The sequence below is a fragment of the Prinia subflava genome, chromosome 2 (genome assembly GCF_021018805.1).
Source record: "Prinia subflava isolate CZ2003 ecotype Zambia chromosome 2, Cam_Psub_1.2, whole genome shotgun sequence".
Lineage (NCBI taxonomy): Eukaryota > Metazoa > Chordata > Aves > Passeriformes > Cisticolidae > Prinia > Prinia subflava.
This window is the reverse complement of record NC_086248.1, coordinates 48894489-48916754: the sequence shown is the minus strand read 5'-3', so window position 1 is coordinate 48916754 and position 22266 is coordinate 48894489. Positions and strand designations below refer to the sequence as shown.

Below are 22266 nucleotides of genomic sequence, written 5' to 3'. Positions count from 1 at the left end.
AGCCTTGGTAGGATCTGGGATGTTGAACAGCAACATTGTGGCCTTGCTCATCTTGTGAATAGCTTTCCTCACTTCCATGTTCAGCCCACAATGTATTTAAGTATTCAACTCAGACTGTAACTCTAGAAGGTAAACATTTTGTTTTATCAGGGTCTTACATATTTTCTTGGCTGTGTTCGTCACAGGAAAACTTCTGAACTACAATTTGCAAAAGGTTAAAGGGTCTCCTTGTAATTTCATTATATACTCAGGTTTATATGAAGAAAAACAAAGTAGAAAGCACACCAATGTTGCCAGATCAATTTCATAATGCCAAGACTTTTAAAAGCAACAGTTACTAATTAGTTTTATACTGCTACAGAGAAGAGAAATAGTTTATGTTGTAGGGATTCTTGCTTAAGAGAAAGGAAAAACACAAGAGGTGATTTCTGTGCCCACCTATGTACAGATGGGAGCCTATGTGAAAGGGAAATGTTCATGGCTGTGCCTGATGTGCCAGTGGGCACGAATTAACCTTGTATCCTGGTGGCTACTGATGATGAATCATTAATCTTCACAGCATTTTGTTTCTAATATTTTGATATATTTGAAGAGATGCACAACTGTCACTGGCAACAAAGCATCTCCTGATCGCTGAGTTCCCATGAAAACTCTAGGTGTTTTCTATTACAATCCCACAAACAGGACTGGACAATAAAAAGGATTCTAGAATGTGCTTTAAAATACTTCTGCTTGTTGAATCACTACACACACTTTGCTGAATTCAGAGAGTTTGGTACTCAGGTCTTGCCTGAAGATAATGATATAAACACCTCTCACCCCTGTGAAAGCTGAAGGCCTGCTTTGAGTGCTGTGGAAACAAGTTCAGCACCTCTCGATGTCAATTTGATTATATGTACATGGATCTGCTTACGCTTAACACATACAATGCCTAAATACACTCCAAGGCCAAGAGAATTCAAAAAACGGCACTTGCTGAAAGGTTTCTTTCCTCCAGCTTGTTCCTCTGAACTCAGCACCTCATTGGGAAGCATGACAGCAAGTTTTCAGTGCTAACAATATTTCAATAAGGCACAATGTATCCAGATGGATATAGATGGAGGCTATCCAGTACTCTCTGTTCTTGATGTCTTCATCACAGGACAAATTTAATACCTATTTGATTTCACATGCTGCATTTTGCCTGATTTGTGTGATGAGATGGTTGGCATATTCATTCGCTCTTCTCACATACGTGTTACCTAAACACTGTGCTGAGAATAGCAAAACATTTGAGGGACTTCTCCTGCCCTCATTCTGTCCTGGATAAAAGCTTGTTGAAATGCACAACATCTTAGGGGTAATAATAAATAAAAGGAAGGATATCTCATCGATTGACAGATTTCTGTCTACAAGCTATATTAGAGCCACTTAATCATTTTCAGTGGGATTAGTCTAGACTTCTCCAAAGGTTAGTATTTTCACATTTGGGTAAGGACAAACAAGAATGTGTTTTCTGTTTACCTCTTAAAGCAGCTTCCAGACTGACATCTCCATGGAGGGCTGAGTATCCACAACAAAGAGAGGCTGCTTGCTGTGTTTTCCGTGCTCCAGCTGCACAGCAGCCATCAGGGCTCCATGTAACAGGGTGCATTGATCTAGCTACTCTGTCCTTTTGGAGGATCAGATTTTCTAAGCGCGTAATGGTAGTGAAGTTCTCCTGGTGACCAGGCTGGTATTGCCTTCCTTACACGGACTGTTAAAGCACACCGACTATTATTCTCCTACTCAATTAATTGCCAAGGAGACAGAGGAAATATGTACCCAGAGGAGAAAATGAAGCCATTTTTATTTGCTGGCTAATCAAAATCCAATGGCTTTTGAAGACAGTGTTAAATGACCATTAATTAGGAGAGATACCTAAATCTGAAGTTCTAAGAACCTTGTACAAGCTGAAGAAACAAGGCCTGGAGGACAGAAATGTTTGCCCACTGGGAAAGGATGGCTGTGTGGAAGCACATGAGTCCTATGATCTGTGGAGCAGAACCTACTTAGCTGTGTAAATTTTTCATGTTTTCTTGTTAGACTTTATCCCAGAAGGGAGATGGTCAATTATTTCTACCAACACAGATCTTATTCCTCCCTGTTATGTTAGTTGATTGTCCTGCCAGGGGCTTGGGCATCTCTGAGTTTCTGTGGTGATTTGAGCACAGCCACTGTCATGAACCAACTGGGATGTACCTAGAAGGTACTTAAGAGTCTACAGGGCAGTAAAATAAAATTCATTTCCAAGCTAAGAAAAATCTAGAATCTTGAAGGTCTCTCAATTGTTAGTGCTCTTCGATAGCAATAGATCTTTACTTGGTTTCCACTAAAAAAAAAGCTCATGTCAAAATTCACTGCCAATTGTGTGCAGAGGAGTAGATCAAGGATTCCTATATTGCTTTCAAAAAGGATCTATATACCAAACATTACACTGGAAGGTATTAGAAAAGATATTAAGCAAATACATAGGAAAAAGAAAACATCTAATAATGCCAAGGCGACAGGCATGATCTCCATATGGGCTGTTAACTTACCAGTTGGACTCAGTGTTTCTTGTGGGTCCCTTCCTAATCCAGAATATTCTGTTATTCTTGTCTGGTTTTTTAAGCAGTATCACTGAAATACTTTGTGAGTAAAAACCTGTCTTCAGACTCCAGTCAGAATTGGACTGTAGTTTTGAGAAAAACTTTTGCCAGCATAGTGCCCATTTATTAAAATAATTATAAGGTAACCCCAGCCAGCTAAATGGAAACCTGAGGATAACAGAAGATAGCAAAACTAGAGAAACTTAGAAATTAAAATACAATTTTCACAGAGTCAAGGGGGTGGGCTATTTCTCTCCTGGGAAATAAACACTTTAATATGCATAAATCTGACCCCAACTGCTATGTTACAGATTAGTCTGAAAGATTGTGGTCTGGAAGAGCATGCAGAGAACTCCATGTGATGATTTCCTGGAATTTCTGGATCAAAACAGATAAGGGCTGCATGTTGACATCTGTGAAGTGATGTAACCTTTTGTTTGCAAGCTGATCAGACTGTGATCAGCAAAGAACCAAAATCAAAAGCCTTAGATAAAAGATTCAGTGAGTTAAATTTGGGAAAAAGAAGTAAAAAAACCCCCACCTGACAAGTTCCACATATATTGGAGTGGTATTTGCAGACTCCTTTACAGAAGGACTGCTTCCTGGTTAAATTTACTGCCTTATTTCTAAATGCTAAATCATATTAAAATGTGTATACTGGTCAGAAATCTTCAAGAAAGCATTATCTGTCGTTCCAAAAAGTACAAGCACATGAAAAAAAACCAGAGTCATTTACAAATATGTCATAATTGGCACTTTCTCCTTGCAATTGAGGAAAATGAGGAAAAATGGAAATGATGAAAAAATTTTGAATCCTATGATTTTGAATACTATATTAACCAAAGTATATCACTACCCTTCATAGCGAAAGTTGGAACAGATCTTCAAGAATAAGTACTTCCTCTCAATTTATAAAATCTAGGTATTTTTGTTGGGGTGATTCTTTGCAGTAATAGTTATGGAAGTTTGTGAACAAGGTCAGAAATGTTTACACAAAAAGTGGAATTTTGCTGTGGAATTTTGCCATGGATTTTAATTTTTTAAAGTCAGATTCAGGCATTACTATGTCTTCTTTGCAGTATGCCTATGACATGCCCTAACACCACACCTAACACCTGCATCTGATGTAGTTCAGTGTGAATAAAGACAAAATGTTTGTGGGAGAAAAACTACCTAGATGTGTTATCTAACTATTTACGTAATTAACTATTCAGACCTGAAAGACTATTTTCAGCCCTCGATAAGGACATTTTTGTGTCCTAGTACAGAATTATTGAGCAAGCATGTGGCCAAAAGCTGAAGGCTTAAAGTTCATGCAAAGCACAGTGAATGCAAAGCATATTGTTATGCAAACAAATCACTTCCTCTCAAATGACTCTCAAAATTTGTCACTGAATGTACATGTAGACAGCTTTCCCAAGATTTATCAAGCTAAGTTTTCAAGGACGGAGGTTCACCAGTTTTTCTGGATAAGTGTGTCCGTGTTTGTCATAAAAGATATTTTCTTCAACTCCACCCACCAGTTCTGTTGCTACAACTTGTGACTGCTGCCTCTTGTCCTTTCATTTTTATCTCTGCCTCTATCATCTCCACAGCCCCCTGTAGATGCACTGCTAGAAGACTGATGTTCGATTCACCTTCTTGCTTTGTCTTCTCCAGGCCAGAAAACCACATCTCCCTCAGCTTTTCCTTTTTTCTTGGATAATCCATACACCTAACTGTTCTGCTAGTTCTTTGCTGCACTGTTTGCAGACTGACTGCACCCAACCATTCACAGGCTGCTCTGCTCCTGGCTGGGGTTGTGGAACAGCTCTGGCTACAGGTCCTCACCCTAGGAGCCCTCACAGCTTCTGGTCCCAGAGGAGGTCCCTGACAAATCCATATGTACACTCACACAGAGCAGAGGAGAAGGGAATTGTTCCTTCCCTCGGGCTGCTGCTTAAATTCCTGCTATCCACCACAATCACTGGTGTCCAGTGGCTAATCCTCTGAGCTGCTTCTCCAGCCTTCTTTTAGGAGGCAGCTCTAACTAGCCTTCCAAAGCCTCCCTGGTAAAACGGTTGTCATAGTGGTGCCCACTCTCCATATTTTCTGTACAATGGCAATTGCAAGGTATGTTTAGGGGTATCACATACTTTATATGTCCTGTTTCTAATTATCAAGGTGCTAAAAATAATGTGTAAACTGCTTGATAATAACATGTGTGTTAAAAACTGGCTGGAGCATTTATTAGAAGAGTAATTCTTTATTCTTTAGCATGTCAATGTATGCAGGGAGGATGGTTTCTCCTGTTCCTTTTAAAAAGAAAAATGTTAGGCTTTGATTCTCTGGTTTCTTTTCATCTTTATCTAGCATAAAAAGCCTCAGGGATAGAATAGCAAAGAAATCACAAAAGGAAGATATCAATAAGAAGCACCACTGACTATTCTCTAAGCAGTTTCCAAGCAACTTTTAATGGAAGGTCAGGCACAAGCAGGATAGAGGGAGTAAAACCCAAGACATTATTTCATACAATAAGGTGACTGTGAATGCTGCCAGTTACAGAAGAAATAGATTGGCCAGCCTGAGCACTTATTTGTTTTTCTGTGAATACAAATGAAAATCCTCTACAAAGGCTGCTATCAAATTTGAGCGGGAGTTAATTCCAGCAATAGGTTTGCAATACTCCTCGGAGAGGCTTTCATCACTGAATATGTGATGCTGAGTTTGTGGTAATAAGAATGATCCTGCTGGACTTCCGTAGCTCCTTCTGCCTGAAGATCTATGATGTTTTTGTTAATTAATTAAGCACACCTTACATTTGAAATGCCAAGAATATTTGACATGAGTTTTGTGGATGGAGCAGTTGCAGGGTAGAGACAAGGAGTAACTTTACCAAAATTGCTGTAGCTGTCCACAAACATCCTAACAGAGACAATGGAATGGCCAAAGATCTGCCTTTAGCCAAGGAGAGACAACCATATGTGCAGACAAACCTTGCTGTCCAGCACTATGGGCTGGTTACCACAGTTACTGGTGGCAAGAGACAGACATTGTACCTGAATAGCATCTTTCTGTATGTCTAACTCATGTGTGATGTTTAGTTCTTCCTTCATCCAGCATCTGACAGCTTTAGGCAGCCCACAGCTGAAATAGTCCTTTTGAACCTCAGTGTCATAACAGGCAGTCTTAATGCATCACTTTGGTCCCAATATCATAGAACATATAGCATCTCTCCATGTTCTGTGGCTTGAAATCAAAGTCAAGAAGCAAAACTTCATGTGCCCCTGCCAAGAAAAGCCCTAGGAAGGGTTCCAGGGGTTGATTTGGAGGCCTGAAATTGAAGAAGTGAAGGTATTGGTTATATTGGGAATGCTGGCCTACTAAGTAGTAATAGCAAGTGCAAAACAAATCTTTTCTCTTTTAGATTCAGTCTTGCAGTAAAATGTTTAGCTGACAAGATGATAAAGTTTGGTTTCATAAAATTTTGCTTCTCATGGCTGGATGTTCTGATGTCTGCATCAGGATGATAATACAGCCTGTCTCTTCACGTGGTAATTCTCCTTCCCCATCCAGCCTGTCTTCAGGTTAAAAGAAAAAAAAAGAAAAAGAAAAAGAAAAAGAAAAAGAAAAAGAAAAAGAAAAAGAAAAAGAAAAAGAAAAAGAAAAAGAAAAAGAAAAAGAAAAAGAAAAAGAAAAAGAAAAAGAAAAAGAAAAAGAAAAAGAAAAAGAAAAAGAAAAAGAAAAAGAAAAAGAAAAAGAAAAAGAAAAAGAAAAAGAAAAAGAAAAAGAAAAAGAAAAAGAAAAAGAAAAAGAAAAAGAAAAAGAAAAAGCTAAGTGAAACAATAGTCTGAATTTGAAATTTTAACCAGAGAAAATATTTGTGTCAGGAGTTACTGACGATGAGGTTCTGGGTCATTGTCCTATATGCCCAGGAGCCTGAACGAGAGAATGAAGAATCATTTACACTGGGAGGTCCTCAGCCTTGATCCTGTGTTTAATCTGATAGACCCACATAGCTATCTTGGGTACCCCTAGGACATGCCAGATTCATGTACCACGTCCATCGAGACACTGTTAGATCAGAGGTTTAATTTTGTCAGGCTGCAAAGGCTTTTTGCTGCATGGGAATAAGGGTCACACACACACACAGAGGCTGTGAGGAGTTGCTGCAGCTGAACATGAGACCTTGGGAAGCACCTCTCTGCACAGGCACTTATGTGTGCTTTCCACAGCTGAGGGGTGATGCTGAGGCCACTTGTCTTGCTCCAGGTCCTTGCTTGCCAGGCACAGCTGGTTCATAATCCAGTCCACTGGGACCCTAAAGTGGAAAGAAGTCACATTATGCCCTTGAAATACATGAGAGCCAATGGCCCTATAGTCCAGTATTTAAAGACTGAGATTTGAGTACAAGCTTACCACTGTGATGCCTGTACTACATTTTGTTTGGAGAAATTGATTACAGATAGGAAAGAGGGTGGACTAGCTTCTTAGCATGATTTCAGCTACTGAAATCTGCTCAGCTTTTACGTTCAATTTCAGGCATATACATAAGAAGACTTTCCAGTGGGCACAAGAAACAAAGAATTTACCCACAGTATGAATGGGTTAGTTATAGTGCATTTTCCTTGTCCTAAAAACAGACTGAGTGAAGGTTTGAAGATCAGTTTTTGAAAAACGAATCTGTTTCTGTGTTCTTAAAGTGTGTTATGAATAAGGCTGCTTTTTCAGATGATCAAGGGTAGCTTATGAACCAAGGTACAGATGTCTGACAATATACACTTATGGAAGAAACTGCTACAGTTCAGAAGAACCTTGTCTGTAAAACACACTCACATGTATCTGAAATAAATGTTGTGAAAATCTCAGTATTCTTACAGCCTTTTTCCTATTAGACATGATTTTTTAAAAAATTTAAATCACAACCCTTTCCAAATTGTATGTAAACAACATGCATCCCAAGCTTCTTCCTGCAAGGAAGGACATCAGTAAGAGCTAATTACTTCCTTACAGAATGTGCTGAATTTGACCTGAAACAGAGGACAGATTTTTCACAAGACATGCTCAGCAGTGGACATGGCAACTAATTATCAGGGGTGCAATAACATCTTAGGGCTAGTGCAGCTGGTCTGCAGAATGTTGAAATAAGACCTTGTACAGTGTGATTTGTGCTACATATACACAGATACAGACTGATACAGTGACCAACAGTTGAGCTTCCCTCTATTGCCTTCTTCAGCCTCTCTAGATCAGCTTTCTGCTCCAGACCCACTTGGCTGAGGTCAGCTCCTGGGCTAAAGTCAGTGATGCAGCTGCCAAGCCTAGGTCAGAAGAGGGATGTGAGAGAAGTTTTCTACCTCAAAGTAGGTTGATACTGGTTTTATCTGTGCTGCCCTGCTGTCCTCTGCAGAAGTGTAGTGCTCAGCTCTGAGTACATGGGTTATGCTGTGAGTAGTTGGCTGAGAAGTGCTTTGGCAGGGCAGCAGCACATCTCTGTCACAGATTTGTGGTGGCTGTCTCTTCTAGGACAAAAGGTTACTAGAACTCCAGTATTTTACTTACAAAGTCTTTGTTTTCTTTGTTTGCTTTCAATTTAGTATTGTGAAAACTTCTTCAGTCATGATGGGAAGATAACACCTTGAAGCCCATGCAATTGCAATTATCTTAATTTAAACTTGTTTCTTCTTTACTTACTTTTAGGTTTGGAGGGTTACTTTGAGAGTTTTTTCAAAGTACTTGAGATTTTTTTCAAAGTAATGACCTGCACAGCAGCCAGCAGCTGGACTTCTTAGTGGGACCACAGTGTGTGTATGTTCCAGAGAACTACTTGTTTCCTTGTTTCTGAGGCAAATGTAAAGCTCTCATCTCAGCCTACATGAAAAATCTCTTGCGTATTTTAGAAACCATCTCAGCTGGAGCAGTTTCTTTTAAGCTAACAAAGCTAATGGTGCCTAATAAAACTTGCTGTAGCTAAGGAAAAAGCATGACTGGATGAAATCTCTGAGTGGAATTAACTACCAGAAAGAATGAGTTTAAGCCCAGTTAAGTAAGTTGTTTTTGGAGCTGCTGAAAACATTTTAAAAAACAGGCTTCTTGCAAAAAACAAAGCAGAAATGACAGCAACAATATCAGGAAATTTGGGACTTTCAACTCATTCTCTGTAATAGGCTTTAAAGAAAACATTACTAGTGGGATGTGGTAAGGTAATATTATGGTTATAAAGACAAGGGACTGCAGGTAGAAGCTGAGAAATCCATCTTTATGACTGTTGTTTTCGGGGCAGTGACATCTTAAACAATAATATACAGATCCACCTTTTAATTCCTAACCCATCTCCTGCCCAGATAAAATCCTGTCTTCTCTCTGCTGTACTACTTAATGGATGTCAAGTCACTGTTTCAGGATTTATCTAGCTAAAAATGACTCTTACTTTCTAACTCTTCCTTTTTCTAACACTGTACCAACATATTGTCCTGTGGTCAGTACCATTCCCAGCTTTGCATTCTCTCAGCTTTTGGCAGAGGAGTGAATGCAAGACGACACACCCTGAGTCTCCTGGTAGCTGCTGTGCACACCCCAATGCCAGTCCCGTGTTCTTCCTCCCTCTCTTACTCTGTTTGTGCTTGATACAATGTGTCAGGCACTTCAGTGAGTCATGCTGCTTTAAGACAAAACTGATGTTTTGGGAAGATTTGAGTTTTGGCTGTGTTGGTTCCCTGAAAATCCTCAGTGTGAGATTTCACAGAGAGAAGTGTCAATCTGCGGGAAGACACCATCAGGACTTCAGCTGGTTTAGGGTGCTGCAGAGGGGTACCTTAGCTGATGGCATTTTGCTGTGTGGTTCATCAAAAATGTACCCTTTCCCGTTCACAGTGCAACTTTTGTTACTACAAAATTATCCTAGTTGGTGTCCTGGTTTAGGAATGGTATTCCCCAATTTGGTGTTCCCACTGAACCACTCCAAACCATGCACTGCTTGCTCATTCCCCACTTCTGCTGCAGCAGGCTGGAGAGGAATATTGGAGGCACAAAGGGTAAAGATCATGTGCTGAGAAGAATGATTTTCTGGAAACAGCAAATAAGAAGGAAAATGAGCAGTAACAGTAACAATCCTAACCACAGAGTGTAGAAGAAAAAAAAAGAGTGATTCACACGTGATTGCTCACATCCCAAGGAAAACACCCAACAGCAGCTGACTACTTCCTCTACAGTGCTATGCTACTCTTCTCCAATCCCCTCAAAAGGACACAAGGTGTTACAGAGTAAGCTTTGTGTCCTAGCCGTGCCCCTTCCTGGCTACTGCAAAAAATGAACCCGGTCCTGGCCAGAACCAGGGCATTTATTCTTGAAGAGACACCATCCTGTTTCATCAGTGTTGCTGTCATGACCATTCTTTATCACGTCAAGTTCCCTGGACAACACTTCGCTATGAAGCGTCCAACAATTCCCCATGTTTTCTGCTGCATTAAGTGCCTCAGACTCAGGGCCTTTCCTGGACATTTTTTCCTGCCTTAACAGATCTTAGTCACTCTCAAAATGTTAACTTCCTTCTCCATTTGCGCCCTGCTGCCATCAGTTGCTCAGTTTCAAGATGCTCTTGACCACACAGTTATCCACATTAGGGAAGCTTCTACATATCCCTGTGATTATCTACCCTAAGACCCCTTCTCAAGATTCTTTTATTCAGTGATACCTATAACAGGGAAAAAAAGAGAAAGATGACAAATTGCTGGTGTGCTCCGTTTGTAGACTGCTGTGTCAGCCAGCATTGCCAAATGTCCTCTCATGTTCATATCTTTTTCAATACTTAATTTATGTTGATTCAATATCTAAGAGCAGCACCTTGGTCCAGATTTCTTACTTGGGGCTTGGAAGGAGCTTTCTGCTCCATTTTTATGGACTGCTTCATCTTCACTAGGTGAGCAAGTTGCCAGTATGTTGATCCATAGAGTCCAAAATTCAAACCAGGAGGCAATATGCAGTGATGAAAATTATCTGAACAGCTTATTCATGTTGCTAGACTCACATGCTTCACATGTAGAAGCACTATCTGGAGTAATATCAGCAAAGAATTGTCATTTGAATTTGTTAGTGAGTTTCACAAACTAAGAGAAGCTTAAAAAATATGTAATCAAAATTAAACTACGTAAAATAAAAGCTTTGGTAGGACTTTGTGGCTTGGCAGATTTCAATGCAGGCTGAAGACACCCATTTCTCTGCTCCAATGTTTGTTTTTATGAAGACATTTTGTATATAATGATGTGGTGATATGTTACCGTGGATGTAGCACTAAATATAGCGTGAGAATATGTTTGCTATTTGAAGAGATCATGCAAGGGTGTGTAGTGGGGGCTGCATTTGCTGTATGTGTAGTACCCTATTTATAACAGACATATAGGATGGATTTAGTGTACTAGAAGTGAGCACTGTGAACTAAAGTGAGCAAGTGAACTAAAGACTTGTAAGGACATAGTGGTAGAGCTCAACAAACCAGAGTATCTAACATGGCAAAAAGACTGCCGAATTCATGAAATGCACTCAAGTTTATCTGCTTTTGGCTATACTAACAAAAACCAACTCTGGCTTGGTTTCGTTTTACACCTAAACTTAGTAGTTAACAATAAATATGACCTTGATCTTGCTATTTTTGGTGAGTGGGTTTTTTTGCATCCATACAAGTGACGTGAAATCAAGTAAATCCTCAGTGCATAAGCTGTGTTCATGTGGCAAATCACAAAATTATGTACAAGTGCTGGTACATGCCACTAGGAGCCATGGCCACTAGGCCTGGTCTCTGTTTTCTGGTAGGAAAAGATGTTTTTCTAGAGATGTTCCTTCAGAATGCTTGAACACACTTTGCTACAGCTTTAATAAATTTTCTTGACCTTGCAACTTCCATTAACCAGATTAGAGAAGCTGAGCATCAATGTTCTCACCCATGACTGAAGAGTAATTTTTTTCTCCCCTGGCTGTTGCACAGGCTGTACTGTTCTACTGCACTTTTCTTTGACATTGTCTCCAGTAACATCTCTGAGGCATAAACATCCTTCACAGAGAATTTAAATTTGTCCATAGGATGTTGGTTTTGCACACTTAACCTCTTTGAAGTAGGCATATGACTTGCAGATTGATCCTGGAGACCAGCAAAGGATCTGTTGAGGAATTTCATTGCCCCATAGTAGTGAAAGTAAATGAATTGGTAGACTTGTCTCAAGTTAAAAATTCTTGACTTACTTATAGGGAGCTGAAACACCTCAAAATCAGAAAATGAAAGGTATACACAATTCTGATTTATTTATCGAAACAAATAATCACATTGTAGTTGTGAATGCAACTTGAGCAACTTTTAAAATTCTAATCAGCAACTATATAGTCAAAATATTTTGAGAGATCAGCTGTATGTGTACCAATACAGAATTTTTCTCTTGCCTCACTCCTTCAAAAATCATAAGGTTTTTTTTTTGCTTCCACGAATAGCAAAGACAACACAGGGATGTACCATCTGCCATGTGCAAAGAAATCTCAGTCCAGCTTATTTTCTAAAGTTAGAAGCTTCTGGTCCTCTGATTCATAAAGCAGGGAGGACAACATGGAGCTAGTTGATATCTGCCTACCACCTTCTCCTGTTGCCCTGGTGGGAGAAAGGCCTGTTGCCATCCTGCAGTTTAGGGTTTAACCCAAACTCCCTCAGCTGCAGAATGCAGTAGCTGCTTCTGGGTCTGACACATCCACTGCAGCAAGGTGGGGATGATATTTTTGGGAGCACATGGAGACTCTTGCCCAGAACCTCTCTCTCCCCAGTGAACCTCACTGTGCAAGGTCTATCATAAAAGGAGAACTCAGCATTTAGGAGCCCTTGTCTGAGCTAAAATCTCTTGCTTTAAGCCTGACCCTGACCTAAGGACAGTGCTTATCAAGGCTAGTACTCACTTAAATAGTTTTTTTTGGTTTCTATCTCTCATTTACATCACACAGGTGCCATTGACACAGGTGAACAGTCACCTAGAATGTGTTTAGAGGTCTCTGTTGCCACCGCCTTGTGTCCTTAAGGAAAATCTGTGCAAGAATGCAGAAAAATTAAGGAGTTTGCCTGGCTCATGACTCCCCTTTACTTACTCCAGGATGAGAACACAGACCTGCTACAGCTGCCAGAGACTGTCAGCATACAGTGACTGAGGGAAACCTATATGCTCATCCTCATTACAGTGATGTAGGGTGTTTTTAGCTGAAGGCTTATGACCTTTGAGGAAAGTCATGCAGTGAAATGCAGACCATGGCATGGACTGTGAAATGCATTCAGCCTCTGGCTCTGTGGCTGCACCTCCACAGCCAGGAACACTGCATTATCTCTTCCAGAATAAAGAAGGAGGAACACTTTGTTTGTTTCCATTACATTAGTCTTTTATACACCATTGCCTTATAGAAGATATCAGCATCGTAGGCAATCTAGAGCCTATATGCTCTATTTCTGTTACAAATCCAGCTTTCCTGAAAGCAGAAATTATGAGAGCCTAATGACAGTATTTTCAAGAGAAGTCTGTTCACAAATAGGGTTTATAAGGCTAGATTGTGTGTAAGAAGAACTGAACATACCTTTGGAATACTGGGCCCAAATGTGCTAAACAAATTGGACCCAGGCTCACAGCACTTCTCAAAGTCCAGCATTCAGACCTCACAGGAAACTTGAGGCAAATGTTGGAGTGGGACCCAGGACTGGCTTCCAAGTTTCTCTGGCCAAAGATGAACATTCCTGTTTACTCAAGAGAGCATGCCATGTTACGCTCCCAGTGTAAAGGAAAATTTGGTCAGTGCAAAATTACCAAGACTACTTTGGCAATGATGCTGGATTAAAACACCAACTTTTCACATGGAGATTTAATGAGTGTCAGTAGTCAAGGTGAGGCTTGTTTGAAACTTTTTTAAAAAGAATTTTATGTAGTTAAGCCAAAACATTTTCATCAAGAAGATAGAGAACTTTTTGAACAAGAAATGAAAATTTATTTTCAAATAGAGGGAAAAGAACTATCCCTAATGCTTGGTTGCATACATGGTCTGCCAGAAGACAACATCCCCTTAGTCACAACCATAAAAGTTTCTGACAAATCTCCTTTCCTGCAGAAGGTTTTGATTTTGGTCTGTGGGGCACAGAGGCAGCCATGTACAAGCCAGGGATAGCTGGGAACAATGCCTGCAAGAGAGCATAATGAGCCTTCTCACCGTGGGCTCAGCCTAAACAAACCCTGCCATGAGTGTGGTGAGAGGTGCTCCAAAATTGGACAGCCTTGAACAGAAATACTCCTGTGGCATTTCCAGGGTTTGAGAGGTTTTGTCTAGCTCTGATAATAGTCTCTGCACCAGAAAGAGTGTGAGGACAACTGTCTCCCATTGTCATCCAGATAATGGGGTGATTGCCTGCAACCAGGTCTGTTCTCTTACCAGCCTCCACATGCTGGAGAACACTCAGCTTTGTGAAACTGAGTTGTACAGGGATTTTTCCTTCTCTGGGAATAGATCTTCCCAAACACTGTAGCAGAATTAGTTTTTGGCTTGTTGCATGGATGGGCCTCTTGACATGACTGATTGTGAAGGAGGGGAGGCAGGTCTGATTTGTTTGGGTTTTTAAAAAATGTATTCATAGTAGATGAAGTTTTGACCCCTTTGGGCTGGCATTTCCTGCAGCAGAGAGGAGAGCAGGACCTAAGCAATGAATGGAACCCTGAATAGAAAACAGTACTGTTTCATTTTTTAAAAAAGTATATTGCAAAGGCTAATTGCATGATTTAACATTTGAAAACTTTGCATTCCTTCTCTGCTCTGGAGAGTAAAAGGGCCTATTATCATTTCCAGGCCAGATGTTTCAGTTTATTGAGCCTGTTTGATCCCTGCACCTGTCTAAGACCAGCAGTTGCTGGATTAGTGGAAAGAGCTGAATTAAAAAATCTGGACAACTGTTACTGAACAAGTGAATGGTGTGAAAATGAACAGACTTTCAGTATAAAGGATTTACTGTTTGTGACACAAGGCAGTACACATCATTTATGGTGCAAAATGAGCATGTAGCCTTCATTCTGCATGTCCATGTGCTGGAATATACATTACAAAGTGACAATTACAGGAACTTCCAGTGAGGGAAAGAAAGGAAGGGAGGGAATCGAGGCAAGCAAGGGACATATTACACCATCCATCTGTGAGACAGCCGTTCAGTTACAAGGAATTATATATTCTTTCTGGTGGATTATGCTGATTATAAAAAGAAGAATTTGGTTCCTGCCTCTACAGCAAACGTTACCGTGTATCCTGAAGGAAGCAATGGCTTTTCACTTGCCCCTTTCCTGTCTCTTTCCTTTGCTTCTTGCTCCCCCAAACATAATCACCAGATACATTTTGTCTTTACTGAGCTTTTTGTTCCTCTTTTGACTAAATGCACTGTGTCATGTGGCTTACAGAAGCTGCTTCATTTCTCAGGTCTATTCAATAAAGTTGCAAGTGTGGCCAGCCTTAGCAGGTCAGAGCCCAGGATCCTGCCTGCTTGGTAGCCCATCTCTGAGAAGAAAGATTAGGACGATGGCAGGTATTCATACATCTTTACAGCTTAAAACACCTCAAAACAAATATGTTTCAAATGTATACTCTAGGGGGTGAATTGTAAGAGGTGGCACAATAGAAAGCTGTTTCACAAACTGCCATTGGTTTCTGCCACTGAAGGTTAAATATTACTGGTTCTGATTATCCCCAGTTTACTGTTTATACAAAGCAGAGCCTAGAGGGGAGGAGACAGGTGTGAAAGTGAGTTAAGTGAAGATAAATAGTTTCCCCTGCTGTGTGAGATGTGTCATTTCCTAGCCCCACCTATTAAGTCTGTCTCTTCTATTAGGAAAAAGTCAAGTGTGTATTCAAATACTCAGCACAAAATTTTTCCTGCCTCTGCAGTCATGCCTAAAGTTGATTGGGTTGAAGGCCATGGATGTTACTTCTGATTTACAGGTAGATGCACAGCCAAATAAAGCCACTCATCTGATATCAAACAGCTCAGTCTATGGTAAGAAATGAAAGCAAACATCCTCTGTGACAGCTCAGAGATTTAACTGCAGGTTGTTAAGCCCTCTAGCCTTTTCAATAGCATCTTCAGTGCTTTGCTTACCTGTAAGCCCTGACCCTGGTTTTGTGCAAATAAGCTGACCTAAGTGACTATGACTTGAGCAAGTGTCCAAGTGCAAAGATAGACTTGGTCCACCTTCATAGGAACCATTCTTATGCCTGTTCTTAAGAAAAGGCAGCTTGTGAGGCTGATTTGGAGACTGGTATGATAGAGGCAAGACTTGCATCTTCCAAGAACTTTCCTGGGTGTTACTGCGAAGGGACTGAGGCATAGGCAGATTGCTGAGCATAGACCCTGATGTGCTGGCTGTTCAGATGTTCTCTGCATTTGGAAGACACTGTGTAGAGAAAACATAGAAATCAGTTAGTTCCAGATTTCAAAACGTGTGTTTGTGTGCCCTTTCTTACTGGTGTAGGTTCCTAAACTCCAGGACTTCCAGAGGACTAGTGCCTAACAACCAGTAGAACTCTGGCTTCTGGTCAGTGATGATAATTAGAAAGCAAGAATGGCACATCCCAAAATGTCCTATGTTGATGCAGCTGGACAACTGCAGTTTAGTTCTACTTCTTTTTGTAATACTTTGCACACAGACAGGCAATAAAATGGCAAAAGCTTACCATCAGACACTAATTCATCATCTTCATATAAAATTTTTGAGGAATAAGGAAAAAATACTGATTTTTCACTCACTTTGCAGGCAGTGGACCATATTACTCTACTTGTTAACATGCTTATTAGTGACTGTTTTTAATAGGAGCACAATGAAGAATTTTAGTAAACAATGGAGAAATTACAAATTTTTGTGCAGTTTTTAGTTTGATTTTTTATAAATAATTGTTCTTTTAAAGGCCTTTAATTTATGCAAGTATGCACAAAAATAATGGCATATATATGCATTCAGCTTTCCTGTTTGTTTAATCCTGTACCTAAAAGATGCCCTCTCTTTTTCTGTCTCTCTATTGTAATGAAAAATATTTTACCGGGCAACTCATTTTACATTTTAGTATTGTTTTCCATTGGTAAAACGTGATTCTCATTAAAGATCTCTTAAAAATCTACTTCTTTTTTGGTCATGATAGGCAAGGTAAAAGTGCTACACGTCCATTTAAGATGTGGCTGCCTAAGATAAACTTCGGTGTAATTGTTCTAAAACTGCTTGATGTGTGCAAAAAGAATAGAACTACTGAAACTTGAGTGGAATAAAAAAAGAAAAAACAAAAAAATGGGATGAAATTAATTCCTTAAGTGTCCTGCCAATTTCAATTCTGTGGTGTCTTGGTGCAGCAGTACCTCTGGGATATTGATTTATAATGACCAAGCTGGGAGCTTTTCTGTCACCAGGAAGCTGTGTACAGCTGTCCCAGTACAAGAGATACAGCAAGTACTCAGCTAATCTGGTGCTTCCACAGTCATTTCTGAGTTCTTCAAAAAAATTTACCAGCAATGTTCTCTGTTTCTGAACTCAGCCAGAGTATACCACTGGCAGGAAAAATGCTTTTTTGTTTTGGCACCAACTTGCAGACCTGACAGTGAGCTGGCATGCCTCTCAGATATGAGACAGTTTAATTACTCCATAACAGCTTTAATTGCTATCCCTCTAGGGCAGTGCAGCCACTCTGAGCCCTGGGAAATGAAGGCACATATATTCCCTTTGTTGGATCAAGCCCTCTGTCCATTCTGTGAAGACGTTGCTGAATATCTGCAATGAAGATGCTAATAAAAATATTTGGGAATATGATAATGTCCCGTTTTATTTATATGAGAACACAAGAGGTGGAAAGCTCCATGTCAGGCAGAGAAGACATGGAAACTCATGGCTGAGTCCTATTGGTCAAGGTGGCTGACAAGTGGTGTTTGCTGCTGTATCAGTTGATGTTGTCCCAGCTAAGAACAAGACGCAGTAGGGAAAAATAGTCCCCAACTATAGTTATGAACTTTTGAGATGAAAAGTGACTAGAACTTGGACACAACAAGACTTCCAAGAGCCCAATTTGAGTTGGGCACTTCTTTGAAAAGGGGTACATAGGTCTGAAATTCTCACATACTCTGACAGACTAGAGGGGGGTTTGAGGCTGTTTTGAAATTGAAATCATATTCTTTGTCAACATGATCTCATTTTATCTTACAACAACTTACAGATCTTTAGAGCACTGAGCCCTCTGAGGGATGGCTGGGTGACATGGTGCCTTTGAAGATACAGTGGCATCAATAGACAAAACATTACACTCACCTGGCCTGTCTTGTGTGTCACCCAGCCCTGTTTTAGGCACCCAACTTGGAGAAAATCCACTTTTGTTTGTCCATAGCTAATCCAGGCAGAGGAGGATGGGGAGCTGCAGAAAAAGCATTTCTCTTGTCTGAGAAGGCTTAGAGGTGCCAATTTTGACATGCTACATATTCTTAACATTCTTGTGCTGTCTGTGAGTAAAAAAAAAAAAAAAGGGGGAAAAGAAAACAAAAACAAACCCTATAGGCTGCATTGTGTGTGCTGAGCCTGAGCTACAACCTGAAACTGCAAGTCAGAGACCCATTTTGTCACTTTGCACTTGCAGTTCATTTTCACACTAATCCTTCCAGTGTAGGGCTGAGCAAGAAAAAAGTAAACAGGCTAATGCCCAAATACCCCTTGTGTACAGGATTATTCAGTGGTAAGAAAATGGCTTGGATACCTGGGCTGGGGAAGAAGGGGATCCCCACCCAAAGGAGAAAGGGGATGCAGATACAGGTCTTGGGGTACCAGGTTCTTTGCCAGATGGTAAAATGATGGTAGAGAAAGGAAAAAAAATCACAACTCTACCTTCTCCCAAGTCTAGGTAAGCAATATACATCAGGAGTGAATATATATATATATATACACATCTCCTTCAGTGGCATATTCGATCTAGTCTGTAACTTTTTCCAAAATTAATCTTAAGACTGTTTTGATAGCCTGACCCACTAGTGCTTCAGGAAAGGGTCTGTAGCATCTGTGCCTGCCAGCCTCAGACAGCTTTCTCCAGCACCTTTGAGAATCTCAGAGCAGCACCAGGCAGCTATGATTAGGTGAACATGCCTCGTCACAAATGCTCATGTCTTATGTCAGAGTTGAGCTTTGGCTATCCATAGAGCTGACAATTAATTCCTTCTTTTCTGAAGCAACTGAGTGTGAGGCAAGACACACTTCAAAGCCTTTACCACCAAATAATCGTATCAAATTACAACCCCACTGTAAAACAGTTCTTCACATACTGATGTAAGTTTAATAATTAAAGAATCACAACAAAGCTCAAACAGAACAAACAGACATCGTTCCCACCATGAGAGTGCAAATTATTTAACACTTCTGTTAATTAACTACATAACTGAATATGGAAATAATGGTCTTCCCTGGACCACAGAAATACAGGGGCAGATAGTGACACAGTGGATGTCTTTTACTGAACTTACGTCATGTTACTCTTCAGGGGACTTCCAAGTGGTTTTTTCACAGTTTATTAAATAATCTGTGTGTTTAGTAAAATGAGACTTCAATGCATATTACCACTATTTTATTAAGCTCTTGGAATGTACTTTTGCTCTTACATGAGTGAATTACAGATTCGCTGAGCTCTCTGAAGCAAACTGGCTAATCTGAAACTGAAACCACCTTTGAAATTTCTTGCTAATATTGACTTAAGGAAGCCTGAGAAGAGTCAAAATCACCACTTGTGGTGATGGATGTAAAACCAACGCATGAAAATGTTACTTTGCATTGGGTTGTGTGTCATCAGCAGTGTTTAATTCATGCAAAATGCATCTTAATCCTGCAACTCAGTTCAAAAGTACTGACACATAAAGGGCCTAAAATAAGGTCTCCTACAGTCAAAAGCTAGTTCTCCAGTCCTGCTATGCCCTCGCATCTGAGGAGAGGGAACACAGGAAATAAATTGTTCTTTTTCTGCACAAAAAATACTGCAAGGAAATGGGTATCTTACAAGGATGTTGATTAAAATTTCTGTAGGGTATAACAAGAGTTTAATAGTCACTAGCAGATTAATTAACAGTGGGCAATAACTCCCCTTCTAGCTGCCTGTAACTGATCCCAGCTTCTATTACTCTGCATCTAATAAAACTTCTAATAAATTATTCTATGTAATTTTCACAGAGCAGAATAATTATTAATCATGTACAGAAATTAGGTATAAAACAGGTGGATGTAGATATTCACTGTGGGATGTTCCCACTCAGAGAAACCTTGCAGAATCAGTCTGGTGACCAAAACATGTATTTTAGAGTAGAAGGAACAACAAACAGCCATGGTCTTAACACGGCAGATGCCATTAACTAAAAAAGCAACATAGAAAGCACTTTCAACTTTCACTTGCTAAATGTAATCTAACATTTACTCACCACAAGCCAGAGGTCAATATCTCTTCGCTTCTGGCATATGCTGGCTGTGGAGGAAAACTATGGAGAAATGTTCTTCCTTTGAACAGTACTTCCATTATAGGAATACTGCTGTCTCTAAGTGGCTTTGCTGTTGAAGCACATGCCACTGCACTGGAGAGTTTTAGATCTTTTGAAGCAACAATGACAACAATAACTCCTTTTAAGTAAAAAATCTTCTTAAACATTTTAAACAGAAACTTTCAAAAAAAGTTTGTGGCATCGCTGAATGATGGAACTTTGCCTTTTAAACTTTAGTTTGGGGAAGAAAACTACTTTTTTCCCTTCCTCTGGGCTTATATTGCTTTGCAGTGGAGTACCCATTCTTCACTTACATATCAGACTGAAGTAGGGAACCTGTTCAGTGACATGAGCTCTATCAGTTGTAAGTGGACGGATTGTTGTGGCTTCATTTTTTTGAAAACCCAGCAGAATACCCACCTTCTATTTTCTTGTCAGCCCTTTATTTTGCTTTTTGGCTTTTCACAAAATGAGTCAAGTTGGAAGGCACCACAGTGGGTCATCTGGCCCAACTCCCTGCTCAAGCAGGGTCATGGTGCCTCATGGCTCTCCAGTATCTCCCATGAGGGAGACTCCACAGCCTCTCTGGGCAATCGGTTCCAGTGCTTGGTCACCTGCACAGTAAAGGAGTTCTGACTCATTTTCAGGTGGAACTTCCAGTGCATCAGTTTCTGCCCATTGCCTCTTGTCCTGTTGCTTGGCCCCACCCAGCAGAGTGGCTCCATCCTCTTGACATCCCCCTTTTAGATACTGCTGGACATTGATGAGGTCCCCTCTCAGTTATCTCTTCTCGAGTTTGAACAGGCCCCACTCCCTCAGCCTTTCCTTATGCAAGAGATGTTCCAGTTCCTTAATCACCTTCGTAGCCCTGTGCTGAACTTGCTCCAGGAGTTCCACCTCTCTCTTGCACTGAGGAGGATAAAAATGAAAACTGTACTCCAGTTGTACCTTCGCTAGGCTCCAGCTTCTTTGGGGCATAAGGAGACTCTTGTGCATCACTGAGCTGCATTAGCAATGCCTGTGCTACACGTTCTTCAGCAAAGGTTTGCTACAACTGTCGAGTTGGGATTTCCATCAGTCTGCACACAGTTTTATACTTCAAACTAAACACAAGAGATATTAAGCACTAATAGATCAATGGTAATATTTTGCATAGCCCTTGCAAATGACAAAATTCTCCTTGAGAAAAAGAAAAGTATATGTATGGGATGGAACATGTGCTTGCATCCTTGACAAATTTCCATCTTTGAAAATTTCTCCTATGGCTGTGTTTTGTTACCTGATGTACAATTTGATAAGGTTGCATCTGGCTTCTATAAAAAGTGCAATATTAGCTCCCATTTATTTTCCATTGCTTTGGTTAAGACTAGATACTTGACACTGTTTTTGTCACAGAACCAGGGAATTAAGTCTTCCTTTCCTAAATAATTAATGAAAAAACATTATCAAGGATTCGTTACAGCTACTTTTGTTCAAGTACATATTTTTTGAAAATATTACCAGACAAAAATATGAACACACAGTTAAGATACTCTAAGTCTGGAAAATGGCAAGTATTATATTTCATGGCAAACACCACATTCTATTCAGGAGAATTTGTGTGTAAAATGTGCCCTTTACACAGTTCACAGAAGCCCTTCCTCAGAACAATAAGGTGTATATTTATGAAAAAACACTGTAGCAGAAATCAGAGTGATTCTAAGCCAAGGTAAAAGTACTTCTTAGACTGTAAATAGCTGTATTAGAAGATATATCACTATAGTTGTACTTTGATTCAGTCTCTCCTTTGAGAAGAAATCCTATTCATGTTTTAGTGTTTTGATATAGTCAGCCTCATTTGGAGGTATTCAGTGGTTTTTGTTTGGAAACCATCTAACAGGCACTACTCAGCTCTTTATGAATAGAAACTCAATTTCTTAAGTATAATAGAGCTGTTCATTGGGTCTGTCCTTGTGTTGAAATTCAAAATATATGTTCATAAATAAAAAGTGACATTATTCAGTCCCATCCAAAGGATGGAAAGCTAAACATTTCTTTATGAAGGTAAAACGAGGTAACATGTAACAAAAAGGAGAGGCTTTTTTTGTAGCATAATGTAGCTGGATACAACAAACAATGTGGAGTCTATAATATAACAGCTCATCTAAGAGATAC

At 40.0% G+C, this 22266-nt stretch overlaps 1 protein-coding gene across 1 annotated transcript in view; it reads right to left on the bottom strand.

Annotated features, from left to right (window-relative positions):
* The window catches only part of VGLL2 (vestigial like family member 2), a 52574-nt gene extending 50858 nt beyond the window's left edge, over positions 1–1716 (bottom strand). Inside the window, exon 1 of the mRNA XM_063389863.1 lies at positions 1504–1716. The gene's annotated coding sequence lies outside the window, so the exon portion shown is untranslated. The remainder of the gene's footprint in view (positions 1–1503) is intronic.
* Positions 1717–22266: the final 20550 nt, after the last annotated feature.